Below are 18,575 nucleotides of genomic sequence, written 5' to 3'. Positions count from 1 at the left end.
TTTTTTCCCCTTTTTTTCGTTTTAATAAATATAAAGAGAAAGTAATGTGATATTTCAAAGCAATTGATTTCGAAATTCACACATGTTGAGTGTCCCTGATTCCGAGTAGTGATGGAAAATGTCATGCCTCAGGTGACAAGAGTGTATCATTGTTAATGTAGGACAAAAGTCGGGCGTTATTTTCAAAAGTAAGTTTCAATTTTCGTTCTGTAATAATGGCACACTTGCACCTTTCCATTCATAGGTGTCTTTCAGTAAATGTTAATGTAAGGTTACTGAGTAGTGAAGATTTTGCCTGGTCCTAGCATGTTGTCTGCCTATCTCACTGTTCTAAGAATCCGTTTTTTATATAGGGTAAAGGTTGGTAATACTGTGATACGAGTAATATTGTGATAGTTCTTTTTGAGAATTTATTACAATTTTACTGAGCGAGAGAAGGAACGTTTTTGTGCATAAACTTGTCCACGACCATTGTCTTAATACGTTGACGCAAATAACCGATCTTCCTCTCGCTCAGTAAAAATTAATATATTCTCAAAAAGAACTATCACAGTATTACTCATATCACAATATTACCAACCTTTACCCTACGAGTTTACTAGTACTACAATTGTGTATACTCCCGGTGGCAGTCATTCATTCATTCATTCATTCATTCATTTATTTTATTCCATAGATCTTACATGAGCAATGAAGCTTTAAGATGTGGAACATGTCAACATTTTACAATATTACAATTACAATTTTTACACATTTTTATAGTTTTACAATTTAGTAATTTTCTACAATTTTGTACAATTTTTTTAATTTTTTTTTTACATTTTTTTACATTTTGGCGAGATGTAGTGAGATGAGATGAGGTCCGAGGATTCGCCAAAATATTACCCGGCATTTGCCTTTTCGGTGGGGGAAACCTCGGAAAAACCCAACCAGGTAATCAAATCAAAGGGGGTAATCAAATCAATGGGGTTGATGCCAAGGACTCGTCAGTCCCACGGCTGGGGAAAACCTCCGAAGAAACCAAAGTCCAAAGGGGATCCAACCCAAGCCCGAACGTAGCTCCGGATCAGCAGCCCAGCGAGTCTGTCGACTGAGCTACATCGATGGCTCTACTAAAAGTATACAATACATAGCCAGTCAGATTATTAAATTTACAAACGCAAACGATCATTCATCAGTTGAGCTATATTATAATACAAAACAATTTAATTAAATTAAGGCATAAACAATTCAACCAGTTGTGATATACAGAAATTGATAATACATATCATGCAAACTACTTCAAATTACAAACACAAACAATTTATCAGTAGAGCTATATAGCTTGCTATTCAATTTAAAGCATATACAATTCATCGGCCAAAACTATACAAATATATACAATACAAAGTAGCATACTTTCATTAAGCTATACAAATTTGTGCAATTAATATCAAGTAGATTAATTCAATTTATAATCATAAACAATTCATCAGTTGAGCTATACCTATTACCATTCAATTTACAGTAGGTCTATATACAATTCATCAGTAGAGCTACACAGACTAGTAATCATTTTAAGAACATATACAATTCATCAGCCAAACTATACAAACATATACAATCAAATTATTTCAATTTACAAACTTATTATAAGCTTAAACAATTCATCAGTTGACCTATACAGTATACTAATCAATTTACAGTACATACAATTCATCAGTTATGCTAAACAAAAAATACAATACATAGTAAACAGATTAAGTCAATATAAAAACATATTTTAGTTGAGCTATATAAAATTGTACATGTCATTTAAGTAGAATAATTCAATTCACAAGCATAAACAATTCATCAATTGTGTAGAAGGTATGAGTATGTAGAAATTTGGTTAATTCTTTTCTGAACCTTTTCTCGTTGTTCTTCAAATCTTTAAGATAATTAGGCAGTGCATTGAAGACTTATACATGAATAGCGAACTCCTTTTTTAAAACAGCTTAGACTAACAGAGGGTAGATGAAGATCTGATTTATGTCTTGTATTAAAATGATGAATGTCTTGATTAGTACTGAATTTATCTTGGTTCTTAATATACAGCATCATTAGGGAAAGAATGTATTCACAAGGTAAAGTCAAGATTTCTAAGTTTCGGAAGATATTTTTACATGAGGTCCTTTTATGCACACCGGCCATTATTCTTATAGCTTTCTTTTGTAAAACAAAAACGTGTTTAGCTTCAGATATCATTTACAAGAACATTACTACAATTACAACAATAAAATAAACGTAAAATTAAGTCTAACTAAATAAATAAATGCAATAAATCTAGGGCTATAAATAAAGACTAACCTATAAATAACGCCTACTCTAAATAGGTGTTTGGGTAAAGGGAGATAAGTCATAAAAATCAGTTTGGAGATAAATGAAAATTAAACTTCGGACCTTATCTATACTAATAATAAATCTGAAGCCAAAATTTTTTCTGGTAATTTTTGATTTTCCAAAATAATTGGTGTTAATATGAATAATTAACCATCCTGAAGCCGAAAATAGCTTTTTTGAAATTTTTGTCTGTCTGTCTGTTTGTTACCTTTTAACGCGATAATGGCTGAACCGATTTATATTAAAATTGGAATATAAATTAAGTTCGTTGTAACTTAGATTTTAGGCTATATGGCATTCAAAATACTTTATTTAAAAGGGGATTTATAAGGGGGCTTGAATTAAATAAATCGAAATATCTCCCTTATTATCAATTTTCATGAAAAATGTTACATAACAAAGGTTCCTTTAAAAATAATTTCGGGTAAGTTTTATTCTACACAAAATTTTGATAGGATTGATATTTAATGAGATAAATGAGTTTTAAAATTACAATAACAACGCCATCTAAGGCGCTGTACTGAAATAAAGACAAATGATTTCGTCTATAACGGCCTTGGACAACAACAATCGAAAGCTATTAAACATAGCCTACAGAGAATTTTTCTGTGTTTGTATGAAGTAATATCGGAAGCTAATTAATTGTTTAATTATTATTTCACCATTGCAAAGTGTAGTTTCTCTAGTTGCACATAATTCTACAATGTTATTACAGTAACTTCTGAAACATATAGCAAGTAATATAAAGTATACACATTAAAACTAAATGATATGTCAATCTTCATTAAACTATGGTTGCACGTAATAACAATTAAGAAACATGTTAAAGGAATTGCCATTGCACCAAATGATTGCTCTCTGGACCACAATGACCGCATTTTAATTATTTAAATACAATTTAAATTAAGTAACATATTAAACGATTTATCCTTCTATCAAACACGAATGTTCCCTGGATCAAACGTCCTATTTTAATTATGTAATGACTTTATATTTATTTCTAACAGGTTCAGCGGAGCGCACGGGTACGGCTAGTTGCAAATAATTTTCTGCAGAAATAAAACACATCAAATGCTAGTATTATTTTGTTTTTGTTTTTTTTTTTTTGCACACCCACTTGTAGAATTTAACGTGTGTATTCACCTGAGGAACAAAACTCCATTGGCACAAAAAATGACAACTCCCTTTATTCGAACGTCATCGAAATCATACCTAAGCAAAAACTTCCAAACAAACCTACTTTATTAAACCCTACCATAATTACAAGTCACCTTAATTAATTACAGTTAACTTAAATAATTACATTGCACCTAAATTACTATTAAATCTCGGCCTAATCTTTCTAACATTTGCTTAAATGTATTGATTTTGAGAGGACCATCCTGAAACATTGCCGCAGTTAAGCTGTTCATGTGAATACGAAAATAAATCTAAAAGCCACTCAAATAGTGGGGATAATAATTCGTGGATAATAAGTTTCAGAAATATATTTCCCCACTTCACTGAGACGTATTAGGGTCATCGATGTTGGCAATAATGTAACATAAAGTGATAGGAATACAATCTGAAGTTTTGAAATAACAGTTTTATTAAAACATTCCAACATTGTTCCTAAATGCATTACAGTACACAGAACAAGCCGTATTATTATACAATTTTACACGTAAGAGAAAGAAATCGACGTTGTAAAGGTAAGGTTATTGAATTAATAATACTGTGAAAGGAAGTTTGATGCTCAGTGAACTGTGATAAATCACTTGTGATCTGTGTGGTTTGTCGTGAATTACACCGATATTACTGGTTAACATTGTATTAATTCCTGCTTATAAACGGGACACGATGGAAGGAAGCATATGGAGCTTCCTTTCTGCATTGTTTCGCAGAGAAAGCAAACAGCGAAGAGTAAACGTAATCGAGTTATGTCAGCATATTAGCGTACTTTGTGTTAGCATGGAAGGGGGACTGCATGATTATAGAGCACACACCTGTAATCTGTGATGATAAAATGGTTCACTGTGCAAAAATGTTGGACGAAATAACTTCCTTATTCTCTTCTGAAAGGTCAGTGTGTAATACATTTCTGTACCATGTGGTTGATAAGTTCAGGAATAATATGCTGTTACGTTCAAAATTATTTATTTACTTTTAATATACAGCGATTTTTATAACAGGTTTAAAAAATCCTATTTCCTGAAGTCAGAACAGATAAAAAGAAATCGGTGTCACCTAAATGACAATTACTTTCACATAGGTATGTTTCACACGTTTTGCACCAGTTCTGCTTTATCATGTTTCGAATGAATCATTTTTCTTCAATTGCAGCTGCAAGGCATCTGAGTTGTTAGCAATAAATGTTAGCAGTTATGGTTACATTCCTGGGAAGCAATTCGTAGTACATGATGCCTTCTTTATCCCACCAGACATATAAAATCTTCTGTGGATGGACATTACTAATTTTTGTACGGGGTGTTTTGCGTTAAAATGACATAACCATTTTCTTGCAGTGCTTCCTCCGATGACATTCTCCCCGTACATGGCCTTTGCTCCTCTATTAAATGCAGAAAAATATGTCGGAAGTGTTCTCTTTTTTTCACTTGACACTCTATTTTCTTTAGCCGACAAATAGCACAAAGCTTCCTCAGATACGCAAAATTCAAGGCGTATTTATAAGCACAACACTCCAAATAACAAATGAAAAATGGCAAACGATAAACAGTCTCCTAACAACGCAGTGTTGTGGTGACGAACAAAAACGCTACGAATTTGTGCATCTACCTAATATAAGACAGTAATGTGTGGTGCAGAAACCTGGACTACGACTGCGAAGGTTAAGAAAATGCTTAGAATCTGGGAAATACAAATTTTAAGGAAAAAAACATGGATCTATTCGGGACGTTGGTGAATGGAAGATAAAGACTAATCTGGAGTTGTGCAGAATGTATAGTTCACTTGATATTGTCACTAGAACTAAAACTTTGAGACTGAAATGGCTAGGTCACTTGATACGAATGTTTGAAGAAAGAACAGTCAAGAAGGTATTCCAGGGTAAACCCGCGGGTCGGAGAAGGACAAGAAGACCTATAATACGGTGGCAAAATGATGTGGAGAAAGAGATCAGGAAAACTGGAGTCAGAAGGTGGAAAACACTAGCCACGGATAGAGGACAATGGGCGTCAGTTGTGAAGGAAGCAATGGCCAAACTCTGAGGCTTGTATGGTAAAGGAGAAGACTGAGTTTATTTTTGTAGTAATCATTAATTCCGAACCAGGCTAGTTCGAACAATGGAAGTTGTCCAAAAAGAAAATTCACCCAATAATATTGATCAAGGAATATTCGCTCAAAGTCATTACACCCAACGATCTTTTTTTTTTAATTGGGTTATTTTACGACGCTGTATCAACATCTAGGTTATTTAGCGTCTGAATGAAATGAAGGTGACAATGCCGGTGAAATGAGTCCGGGATCCAGCACCGAAAGTTACCCAGCATCAACGATCTTCATTCTCACCCTCACTCACGGAAACTCACCCATTGCGATAAAATTTAGTTAATTTCTTAGTAAATACATTTTTAGCAATTCGTTACCGTGGTAACATTTGTATTCCGAAATGTTTAAGTGTATATGAATAATTTTAAAGTTCTTTCTTAACAATTCAAAATTCGTTTTTGTGGTGATACTTTTATTACAAAATTCTTAAGTTTAGATGAATGTTTTGAAGGTATAAATTGTCAATGGATAAACATGTAGAAATTATTATTTCAAGTGAAAGGAATGGGTATATACTGATTCATAAAGGTTATGGCCTATGTACAACCTTCACTCCAAAAATTCAGGTAGATCGAATGAACTACTTACGAATAACAACGCAGAAGCGTGGCACAACCGCTTCCAGAAGCATCCCACTGTATACAGACTCATACAGAAGGAGCAATCCGATGTTGACACAATGATTCAGAAGTTAGATCTAGGACTAAAAAACCACAAAAACGGAAATATAAAAGCTTAAATATAAGGCTGCAAAATATTTCACAAATGTATGATGAATTCAAAGACGAAGGACTTGTCGTATATTTGTGTGCCTGTGGTTACAACATTCAAATCTGAAGAAATTCATCCAAGACTCAGTTTCAGCAATAAAATAGCCCTAAAGTTTTTCAGGAGATATGTAAACCATTCAAAAATTTGTTTCACCTAAATTATTATTCTCTTGGGTCAATTTATTTGGGTGCATTCTCCTGTGCGTCAATCTTCCATGGGTCAAATTTAATTTGGGTGAATATTTTTATATGGACAAAAACTTAAGTTGGAATACTCAAATCACACACATATGTAAAATATTTTTTATGAAAATTTACACACTAAAAAAGAATTCGAAATTTCCTTCCGTTGCTTCTCAAGAAGAATTTAGTGCAGTCGCTCTTGATGCCTCATTTTGATTACTGTGACACTCTCTACACTGACCTTAACATGAGACTGACAGACAGACTACAGCGTGTTCATAATGCATGCGTTCGATTTATTTGCAACGTCCGTAGATCTGACCGTATCACACCTTCACTAAATATGCTGTCCTGGGTCCGTCTCAAAGAGAGAAGAAGTATTAACTCTCTCACTTTGCTCTTCAATATTCTTCAAACCTCTAACCCTAGCTACTTAGCTTCTCGTTTTCAACATCTGTCCTCATATCACGAAATAGATATTTGCTCACAACACCATATCATACTCTCCATTCTTAAACACAGAACATAGTTCTACTCTTCATCTTTCACCGTCTCTGCAGCTCATCTCTGGAACTCTCTACCACAACATGTCAGAGACTGTCGGACATTGTCTAGTTTCAAAAATAAATTAAAATTGCACTTTCTGAATTAGATTCCTTTCAGTTATAAGCCCTTTTCTCTGCCATAGTTTTGTAAAAATATAGGCTATATATTTCTTTTTCCTTCCTTTCCCCTTTTTGTTCTCTTTATCAGCCGATGAATTTATTATCATAGCCTTTTTATCGTGAATTTTATTTAATTTTCTTATTTCTTTTCTTTTTTATTATTATTTTATTACATTCCATTTTGATATATTCTTCCTTACGTTTTTCCATATTAACCATTTGTACTAAATGAGTTGCTTTCACTATATTCCAATGTATTTTACTTTCTTTTTTTTTCTATTATGGTATTATTTTCATGTTGTTTAGTGTCGATTTTATTATGCTATTATTATTATTATTATTATTATTATTATTTATTTTATTTTATTTTATTTTATTTCATTTTATTTTATTTTATTTTATTTTGTAATATGTTAGTATTCTGTTCTTTAACTTTTTGTTAAATTTTAACTGCGTGTGTACTTTGTGATCTGGTAGAGTGTAAGAGAAGGCCCTATGGCCTTAACTCTGCCAGTATAAATAAAGAATTATTATATATCTCGATTACACAACTTTTAACACTGCATCACTTCGGAATATGTATGATAAGAAACTTTCTTGTGTTAAATTTTAAAGTACCTTGTTAACATGGAAATACTGCACATCCAACCAAAAAGCCAGAAACTCAACACACTAAAACAATATGAAATATACAGACACACGAAAACACATCCCAACGATATTCTCAACACACAACTCAATTTCAAGACACATACACTCTTTGACTCTACACTACGAACGCACCCACACAGGAAACAAGAGGCGCCAAGGCCAATAACGACCAGTTCCGAAGATGACCGAAAATAGGTCGAAACATGTTAACAAGGTACGTTAAAATTTAACACAAGAAAGTTTCTTATCATACATATTCCAAAGAATTATTATTATTATTATTATTATTATTATTATTATTATTATTATTATTATTATTTGTGTGAACTAGCACCGATCCGAGGAACCCATTAATTCATTATATATTTTAATTCATATTACGTTGGTGTGTGCATTTTAATGTTTCTCATCGCTCCTTGAAGAAGTTGCTACGTCATTAGGTGCGTCTAATTAAATTTCATGACTAGTAATCGATTTAGAGATGTTCTGATTGCAGGCCGGGCGTGTTACTCCTCCTCTTTATCTGTTTGCGTGAGTAATATATACTTTCTCTTGTTCTTCACATTAATTCTGTATCTTTCCTCTGTCTTGGCGTTTAGCGGCTCAAAGAAAGCTGAGCAGTCCCAAACAATGGCGAGCACAGTATTATTTTAATAGGAAGCCATTGTGGACGACAGGTACGGTGTTCTAGCTCAACTCTGCAGAGCATTTAGCATAGACTCGGCCGTGCCGGAACTGATGTAACGATATGACGAGGAAGGGGAACGATCATTCAATGCCCTTAATTACCGGTGAGGAGTCGGACAGGTTGCTTTCTTCCTTTTGTTGAGGTGATTCTGCAGGGCTTGCCTGCCAATGACCACTTGTCCTACTTTTCTCGCAACCAAAACAAAGCTAATAACTCACGAGATATTATCCCGATGAGAACCTGCCCTGTAGCTGTGCATTATCATGGAGTAATTTCCACCTAATTCGTTGCATTCTTCGAGGTGAAATCGATCTTGCACTTATATTCCCAGCGTCCTATCATCATTCCACCCATATAGAAAGTCTTTGACTAAGATGACCTCAGTAAGAAAGGATTTCTGTAAGACAATGTGCAATGCAGTCTAGGAATTATACAGGGACATCATTTTATTTTTACTAACATTTTTAATATTAACCTTGCTATACCTTTGGATTAATGATTGAGACCCGGAAACATAGTTTGCTACCCCCTTCCACGATTGGAGTTCGATCGTACTGGCGTAAAATACCAAACAAATCACTTTAATAGGTATAGGAGGGAAGAAAAGTAGTTCATCCATTTACGTAAACTAGGAAATATCGCGATTTTGAGTTTGATAATTTTCATTAGGTTTTGTTTAATCAAAATACAGTACAGTGTTAACAGTAAGTGTTTTTACTCACGAACTGAGTTATCCATGCGAACGTATTCATTATGCAGCGTATATTATACTGTCTACAGCACATTAGCGTACAATATAGAGAATGAAGTTATATTGAAAAATAATCATAATATTGATATTTAAACACATTTTTGAAAATGGTGGCCGTTTATTTCGACACAGGCTTCAGTTCTAATGTGCATATTATCGCAGTATAGACTATTGCATCCAATTCCAATTACCAGTTACGTCTTTTGTACTAGTAACTCATGTTGAAATAATTCTGTACCTACTATATAAAAGAGTACCTTACGTACTGTAAATTCAGTCTTCATTTCTGCCCGACCCGCACAGATAAAATTACTCAGACATGCTATCTACTGTCCGTCCAAGTGGTTATGTCGCAGGATCGTAGAAAGGGGGGAAATCACGTGATAGTTAATTACTTAACGAGGCCCTTTTATTTAAGTTATTTTAAACAGTTGCATAATATTACGTAGACGTCCAATTAATTCCTAACAGAAATTAATGTTTTCAGAAAAGAGCTAATAAAGCCCAGCCACTAGTCTTTACAGTGGAGCGAGCAGAAGCAGGTGGGGGAAATTGGGATGCGACGTAGGCAAACGGACGACAGTACCTGTGCGAAAATATGATTCAATATTGGAAGTTTTCGTCACTGGAAAACGCGAACATATTTCTGAAACGTACTATACTCACTAACTCAGTACTGCGGCCTTGGTTCTGTGTGGAGGACAGTTGGAGCTTCGTTAGTAGAAGAAGTGGGAGTGAAGTACATTCAAAAACTCAGGTACAATAAAAGTTGAAGTAAAAATAAAATGATGTCCCTGTACTTTCCTGTTTTTATTTCTTAATATACAGATGAGCCGTAAGTAATGTCAGTAATTCAGGGGGTTATTCTTTGAGATATTCCAAATATAAGCGCTTAATACAATTTTACTCGTTTTTGCTTCCTTTTCGAGATAAAAATTGCTTTATATTAAACATTTTATAGCGTGTTTTGGAAAAGCCATTGATTGAATTCTCAGTATGCTCAGTCAATTTAAGAGAACAGTGTATCATCATCATCATCATCATCATCCTTCACGAATTAGGCCTATGTAGACCTGTTTCGGCCCCATCTAGCGGTCTTCTAAAAGGTCTTCCTGGTCGACGATGTCTTGTAGGTTTATACTGCATCATAATTTTTGGGATTCTTGAATTGTCCATTCTTCTTACATGATCTAGCCAATTTAATTTGTATCTATTGATTTTTTCTTCTACTGACTCTACTTCTAATTGTTCTAAAATTTCTTCATTCATTTTTCGGTCTAAAAGAGTATATCCTGCTGTACTCCTGAAAAATTTCATTTCCGTTGCTTTGATTCTGTTCATGTCTTTTTTCTTTAATGTCCAAATCTCGCTTCCGTATAAAAGGGAGGGTAATGCTAGTGTATTATATATTTTTATTCTTGTAGATTTTTGTATTGTTTATTATTCCTAGAATTTGTGTAAATTTGGTAATTTTCTTGTTCACATCTTTTTCATTTTGATAAGATATTTCACAACCCAGATAATTGAAATTTTGTACTTGTTCGAGGCATTGGTTATTGTGTATTATCTTACTTCTGACTGGGTCTTGTACTAAAAATGCCATTACTTTTGATTTTTGTGCTGAAATTTCCATCCCAAAATCTTTTAATATTTTATTTAATGTATATAATCCTCTTTGTAAATTATCCTCTGAATTGGAAATTATGACTTGATCATCGGCATAGAGTAAGGTATTTAATGTTAGAGCACTGGTTATTTTGATTCCTGATGTGTAGATTTGGTTCCATTTTAAAATAATTTCATTTATACAGTGTATTATGATAATAAATAAATATTACGCGTTTCTCTCAAACCATCTCTCTTCCTTAGAAAGGACATGGTGGACTCTGGTGTGTCGTATGCAGTTGTATGAGTCGTCTAGAACAGTGATGTTCAATCTTTCTTGCTAGCGTACCTCCAAAATACTTTTTATTTACCTTCGTACACCCATACTTCATTGACATTAGGCTATGTAAGAAACAAGAAAAGACTGTGATAGATGTTATAAGCAAAATAAAATGTTATTATTGTTATAGCTTAGAACTCTTCTCACCACTTGTGAACTGCAACAAAGGACAAAGTGTACTTGAGGCACAAAAATATAATTACAAGTTCATTGGTCCATTGATTTTGTTTTGAAAAATAAAATTCCTACAAATAATAATAATAATAATAATAATAATAATAATAATAATAATAATAAAAGCCGTAAATCCCCGGTGGGGCAAGGCCTCCTGCTTGGGCAGGGGTGGCTCAAGTCTTGACCATCAGAAGAGCCGATCTGATGGTCTAATTACATTCCTAGTTCTTTGTGCGCAATTTTACTAGCACTGGTTGTTACTTCCGCTCAAAGTTGGTTGACTGCGTCCTTCCACCGTGTTCTTTGGCGTCCTATTCTGGTCCACAGTCCTCCTAGCTGCAACTTGAACTCGTCCCCCCATCTGGTTCTCGGTCGTCCACAGTTTCTCCAGCCAATTCTTGGATCCCACAGTGTCGCCGTGTGTGCCCATCTGGTAGGTTGCGTTCGTACCACGTGTCCTCCCCAGCGCCATTTCATCCTATTAGCGAGTGTGACCACGTCCTCTACGCCGCTTCGTCGCCGTACTTCTTCGTTTCTGATTCTGTCCTTCAGGCTTATTCAGAGTATTTTTCTTTCCATTCTTCTTTGGCATCTTACAGAGGTGTAAATATTATCTAAAATGTTATAGAATCAAGAAAAAGCAAGAGTTGATATTTTAAAAGAAAATATGTAAACTGTTATAATTATCAACAAGTAGAAGTGTTACAAATATGAAATAGGGGTACAATTAATATGAAATAGTGTAATATACGACCTGAGACTAGTTCTATTCTAGCGGAAGCCTTCCAAATTACTACGCACTGATACCCTATTTCGCGGGAATGTTAGTTTGCCGTTAGAAGTTGAACCGTTGAAACCTTTATCATTATTCCGTTTTCAAGGAAAGTGAAAATTTTGGCAGTAAGTTCTTTTCTTGAATATACATTGTTGTACCTCAATGTTAGAAATATTAATGATATATATTCTTAAAGAAAAATAATCTACGTTTATAGCAATGTATGTTTAATTGTTTTTCTTTTTAAATTATCATATGTTTTGAGGTTATGACTTACAACATAAGTGTATTACAAATATGAAATACTAGTATATTATTACTATTCCATCTTTATACCCTGGTTTTCTGTTTCCTTACTAGTATTAACACCTGTAGGAGGGAAAATCTCACCTTCCAACAAATTTAGAAAACATTGGAATGAAAAGACAATGCAAGAAGCCATAAAACAAGTTCGAGAAAAGACGTGAGAGACGATTCATCTGGATTCAGTATTACGGTTGGGAAAATACCTTCTAATGAAGATGCTGAATGCTTGTTTTATACTTTTCTTAGTAGAGGCCATTTCGACTTTGCAATTTTGTTAATCTTGTAACTTGTTAATAGTATTCCATATTTGTATCTCCGTTTTTATGAAGGAAATATGTTAGATTTTGAGGACATTATTTTTTTACAAACATTTTATAATATCTTACGTACTTCTAAATGCAGTATACCATTCACAGCAATAAACAGGACGATATTTCACGTTCAGTATTCAATACAGTCTTGTAGGTTCCAAAACAAAACAAATAAACAAAATGGTATTCCATATTTTGTAACACTTCCTCTAAAATAAAATAAATATGTCAGCATTTTTACATACCTAGTCAGTGGCGCGTCCTCAGGTTGCGGATAGAGGAGAGGGCCTACAGATATGGAGGGTAGCTACGAATATATTGAATAAGCAGTCGTGGACAGCCGATAAGGTGTGGTCCTCCAGCTTGGGAGTTGAGCGAAGGGCTAACAATCCATCACCGTAAAAAACAGCTTGTTGCGAATCCATACAATAAGTCTCGGAATGGGAAAAAGACAAAATATATGATTATGTTTCGTGACCAGAATATTGTACGAAACGGAAACATAAAAATTCAAGATTTATCTTTCGAAGAGGTGGAAAAATTCAAATATCTTGGAGCAACAGTAACAAATATAAATGACACTCGGGAGGAAATTAAACGCAGAATAAATATGGGAAATGCGTGTTATTATTCGGTTGAGAAGCTCTTGTCATCCAGTCTGCTGTCAAAAAATCTGAAAGTCAGAATTTATAAAACAGTTATATTACCGGTTGTTCTTTATAGTTGTGAAACTTGGACTCTCACTTTGAGAGAGAAACAGAGATTAAGGGTGTTTGAGAATAAGGTGCTTAGGAAAATATTTGGGGCTAAGAGGGATGAAGTTGCAGGAGAATGGAGAAAGTTACACAACGCAGAACTTCATGCATTGTATTCTTCACCTGACATAATTAGGAACATTAAATCCAGACGTTTGAGATGGGCAGGGCATGTAGCACATATGGGCGAATCCAGAAATGCATACAGTGTTAGTTGGGAGACCGGAGGGAAAAAGACCTTTGGGGATGCCGAGACGTAGATGGGAGGATAATATAAAATTGGATTTGAGGGAGATGGGATATAATGGTAGGGACTGGATTAATCTTGCTCAGGATAGGGACCGATGGCGGGCTTATGTGAGGGCGGCAATGAACCTCCGGCTTCCTTAAAGGCCATTTGTAAGTAGGCTAAGTAGGGAAGAGTCGGATAGTATCGGACATCGGGTAATATCAGGCAGTGCGTTTCTTTCATGTACCACCATATGGTAGTACTTGAATGACATGGTTACGTTTCTCTATGCGACATCACAGAAGCGTAACCATGTCAGTCAGGTACTATCATCGTGTGGTAGATGAAAGAAACTCACTCTCCGATATTACCCTATGTCCGATACTACCTGACTCTCCCCTAAGTAAATAGTCAGTGGGATGCGTGCCCCTTGAGACAACCCCGCGTATCCCTGTGAGTATGCGTACCATAGATTGAATACCACTGGTTTAGAGTACACCAAAATCCACCAGTTGTTGAGCAAATCGCGAGTAACAGGCGTAGAGAAATAGGAAAACAAGAAGAAACTATTATAAGATATGAACCACTCATTCCAAATCCTTCTTTAATCACCAGATCTAAACATAGCACTGAAAAACATCTGCTGTTATAAACCTCATTACTTGAAATAATTGATAATTGAATAATAAAGCCAAGGCTTGTGTTGAAGTCTCTGTTATTTAATCGTTATTTATTCCCTTCACTCTATTTTTAAATTCTTACGATAGAGCTTCAAACAGTGAAAGGATGTAGCTTTTTATTTCGTACACCATAGCTGCTCTTTTTGCGACTATATCTCATGCCAAAATCACTACATAAGGAACCGTATTTTTTACTTTCATTTTGATTGCTTAATTACAGACTGCTTAAAGAGACAGGTCCCATGTAGCTGAATAGTCAGTCATGTGTTACAAAAGACAGTCAGACAATTGCATTGGGATTGGAACAAGTGTGGCCCAAGTTTCGCTTTATCTCTACAAGATAGTATTCATTAGTTATAATAATTACATAGTACAAAATCTGCCTGGAAAGTAGTCTACCTGTTCTGTGTTGTAGAAAGTAAAGGCGAAAGATAGCACATGGTCTTCTGTGTGTCTGTATCTAATGGAAGATGTTAAATTTTGTACACGCAACGGAAGGAAAGTGTTATACATGTCTGGCAATAAATTAATACTCAAATAGTTTGTTATCCTCCATGTGGACCAATTTTCATTACACTATATTAATATAGCGTAGTAATGTTATATAATAAAGATAAATAAGAGTTATCTATGCAGGAAATGTTGTACAACATTTATTCAACAAGAGAATTTATAAGAGAAATGTTCCTATGATAGGGTATATAACAATAATAATAATAATAATAATTATTATTATTATTATTATTATTATAATTATCATCATCATAATAATCATAATAGAGAGTTATTTATGCAAGAAATGTTTGTTTTTAGTTGGTTATTTAACGACGTTGTATCAACTACTAGGTTATTTAGCGTCGATGATATTGGTGATAGCGAGATGGTATTTGGCGAGATGAGGCCGAGGATTCGCCATAGATTACCTGGCATCCACCTTACGGTTGGGGAAAACCTCGGTTAAAAACCCAACCAGGTAATCAGCCCAAGAGGGGATCGAATCCGCGCCCGAGCGCAACTTCAGACCGGCAGGCAAGCGCCTTAACCGACTGAGCCACGCCGGTGTTGTACAACACCGATTCAACAAAAGAATTTATGAGGGAAATGTTGCTGTGATAAGGGATATAATAATAATAATAATAATAATAATAATAATAATAATAATAATAATAATAATAAACTAGTGAGCCTGCGGGTTCCTTAAAGGCCACTTGTAAGTATTATTATTATTATTATTATTATTATTATTATTATTATTATTATTATTATTATTATTATTACTTACTTACTGGCTTTTAAGGAACCCGAAGGTTCATTGCCGCCCTCACATAAGCCCGCCATTGGTCCCTATCCTGAGCAAGATTAATCCAGTCTCTACCATCATATCTCACCTCCCTCAAATCCATTTTAATATTATCTTCCCATCTACGTCTCGGCCTCCCTAAAGGTCTTTTTCCCTCCGGCCTCCCAACTAACACTCTATATGCATTTCTGGATTCGCCCATACGTGCTACATGCCCTGCCCATCTCAAATGTCTGGATTTATTATTATTATTATTATTATTATTATTATTATTATTATTATTATTATTATTATTATTATTATTATTATTGTCTGTGCCTAGATGGCAAGCACATATTATGCTGTTTATTTCTGAAATTGAGTTGCTTATACAGTACCTGCACCCTGACACTTATTGTGCTTACCACTTCAGTTCTGTGAATGATACTTGCAGCCGAACGGTCGCGCTCTTGTACAAGTACAGCACACCGGCGCCGCACCATGAATTTAACTCAAGCTATGATGATGATGATGATGATGATGATGATGATGATGATGATGATGATGTGTGAATTAATGATGGCGAAATGCGGCGAGATCCAACGCCGAAATTTACCCAGCGATTGTGCTTCAATTGGTTGAGGGGAAAACCCGGGAAATACCCCAACCAGGTAAAGGCTGGTTCACAATAAACCGGGAACGAGAACCAGAATGAAAACGAGAAGCAGAGGACGTGAATATGAAAAATTTTTATTCACAATAAACCGAGAACGTAGACGACTATGCATATCGATATACATGTCAATAACGATATGTAAAGTCGATATTGCACATTCTGATTTTATTTGTGTATAATTGACCAATGGCGTTCTCTCATGAGTACAAGGCAGCCAACATAAACACAGGTTAACTAACTTCGAAATTTCAACTGAAACATTTCATTAGGTACGATACTATAAATATACCCATGCATCTTTATTATCACAACCTATTTTAAGTCTACCATAACGTAAAATAATTAGAGAAGAAACATTTGTAATAGAACAAAAATGAGCACAACAGTAGTTATTGAATTGAAGCGTGAATATGTAGTGTGTAATACAACCAATACCGGTACAGTAATAAATAGACTTCGTTGAATTGCCACACGCAGCATGCAATCAGGCTGCCGATGTACGGTAGTATAGAAGAGGTGAGCGACCGCCCGGTCGCGTAGTATAAGCAGTTCATGTTAAGAGATGTGACCGGTCCAAATAGATAGAGCAGGTACAACTAATGTATACCTATGTAAGCACTTGTTTTTGCATTACTGTGGTTGGAATAGTCAAAGCTTAAAATTTGTTCAGTGTAGACAAGAATTCAATCAAACATACTACAATGAGTGTGTTGCTGTTCCAAATAATTGCCCCTGGAATACCCTTACCCCCGCAGCCAGTGTAGACCCGTTGTGGAACGTGGTTGGATGCTGTTAATTATTTTGCAGAACAGTACAGCAAAATAATGGAGGTAATTGATGCATTGGATAGGACAGACAGTTCCGCTGTTGCAGCTATAAAATCATTGCCTTCTGAACAGCTATTGGAAGATATTCTGTTCATTGATTCTAATTTTAAAATCGTGTCCAAAAGCATCATTCTGTTAGAATCGTCTAAACTACAACTCTCAGAAGCCCTTAATAGAGTGGATAAAGTATCACAAACCGTTATCCAAAATAATAATTCACTAATTTCAGAAAAAGTGAAATGTGAGTTGAGAAACATTATTGCTAAAAATTCTGCCTATTCAGAACCTTCGTATTATAAATTATGTACCATTAGGTCACGACAAGATGTCTGAAGTTGGTGTACTAAAAAGTAGTAACTTTCCGTTCTTCAAATATGCACGTATTACATCGTGTGATGTTGAACGCACATTTCCCAATATAAAAACTGTTTGAGTGACCATCGGAGGAGATTACGTTGCAGTCGCTCAAAATGTACGTAACTCTTCACTGCAATGCACATATTCAAGAATGATGTGAGTATCTTACATTAAATTTTAAGGGTTAATATATCTCACTACAAAATAATTGTGTATTTACATGTTTAGACATTTCCTACGTCAAACATCATTCATTATATTTCTTGAATGCAGGATATAGGTTTTATTGTAACCGCAGTATACTGCTCAGTGTTTACATCAGAGGCATACACAATCCTTTGCACGCCCCCTTCTCATACAGTCTATACTGCGTGCGCAGTAAACCTTGCGATTCTCGTGGCAATTCCACGAAGTCTAGTAATAAAATATGGTTTGCTTCCGATCGGTGTTCAAAGATGCAGCTATTGAAAGCCACGTATTCTCCTTCATTTTCTCATCTTTATACAAGGCGCGCCGCTTATCGTAAAAGTGAGGATTTTCCTCAACACTCAATATTAAACTCTCATCAAATAAAACTTGCTCCATGATGCACAGCACAGAACAAAATAATGCATAGGTTATGTCACGGTCTTCTTGCTACAAAATATACGACGACAAAATAGCTTTTAGATGGCAAGAGAATGAATCTAGTGGGCTGTGATCGGAAACCTGAACGCCAAAGTTGAAACTTGGCCAATTCTCCGTTCCCGATCATGGGCTCCGGCAAGCTTTTCGTTAATTGCTCACATTTAAATGTATACATTTTAACAATTTTACCGTTTTCGTTTTCGTTCCGATTTTCGTTTCCGGGTTATTGTGAACCAGCCTTAACTTGTCCCAACTATAGCTCATTTCACGGTCAGACGTGCTAACCGTTACTCCACAG

The 18,575-nt window shown here is 34.9% G+C and overlaps 1 protein-coding gene across 21 annotated transcripts in view; it reads left to right on the top strand.

Annotated features, from left to right (window-relative positions):
• LOC138706539 (coiled-coil domain-containing protein AGAP005037) overlaps window positions 1–18,575 on the top strand; it is a 1,408,895-nt gene that overhangs the window by 1,198,562 nt on the left and 191,758 nt on the right. The window lies entirely within an intron of this gene.

Source organism: Periplaneta americana, chromosome 9 (assembly GCF_040183065.1).
Source record: "Periplaneta americana isolate PAMFEO1 chromosome 9, P.americana_PAMFEO1_priV1, whole genome shotgun sequence".
In the NCBI taxonomy this organism is placed as follows: Eukaryota; Metazoa; Arthropoda; class Insecta; order Blattodea; family Blattidae; genus Periplaneta; species Periplaneta americana.
Note: the sequence above shows the minus strand (reverse complement) of the source record. Positions and strands in the feature narration are given on the sequence as shown.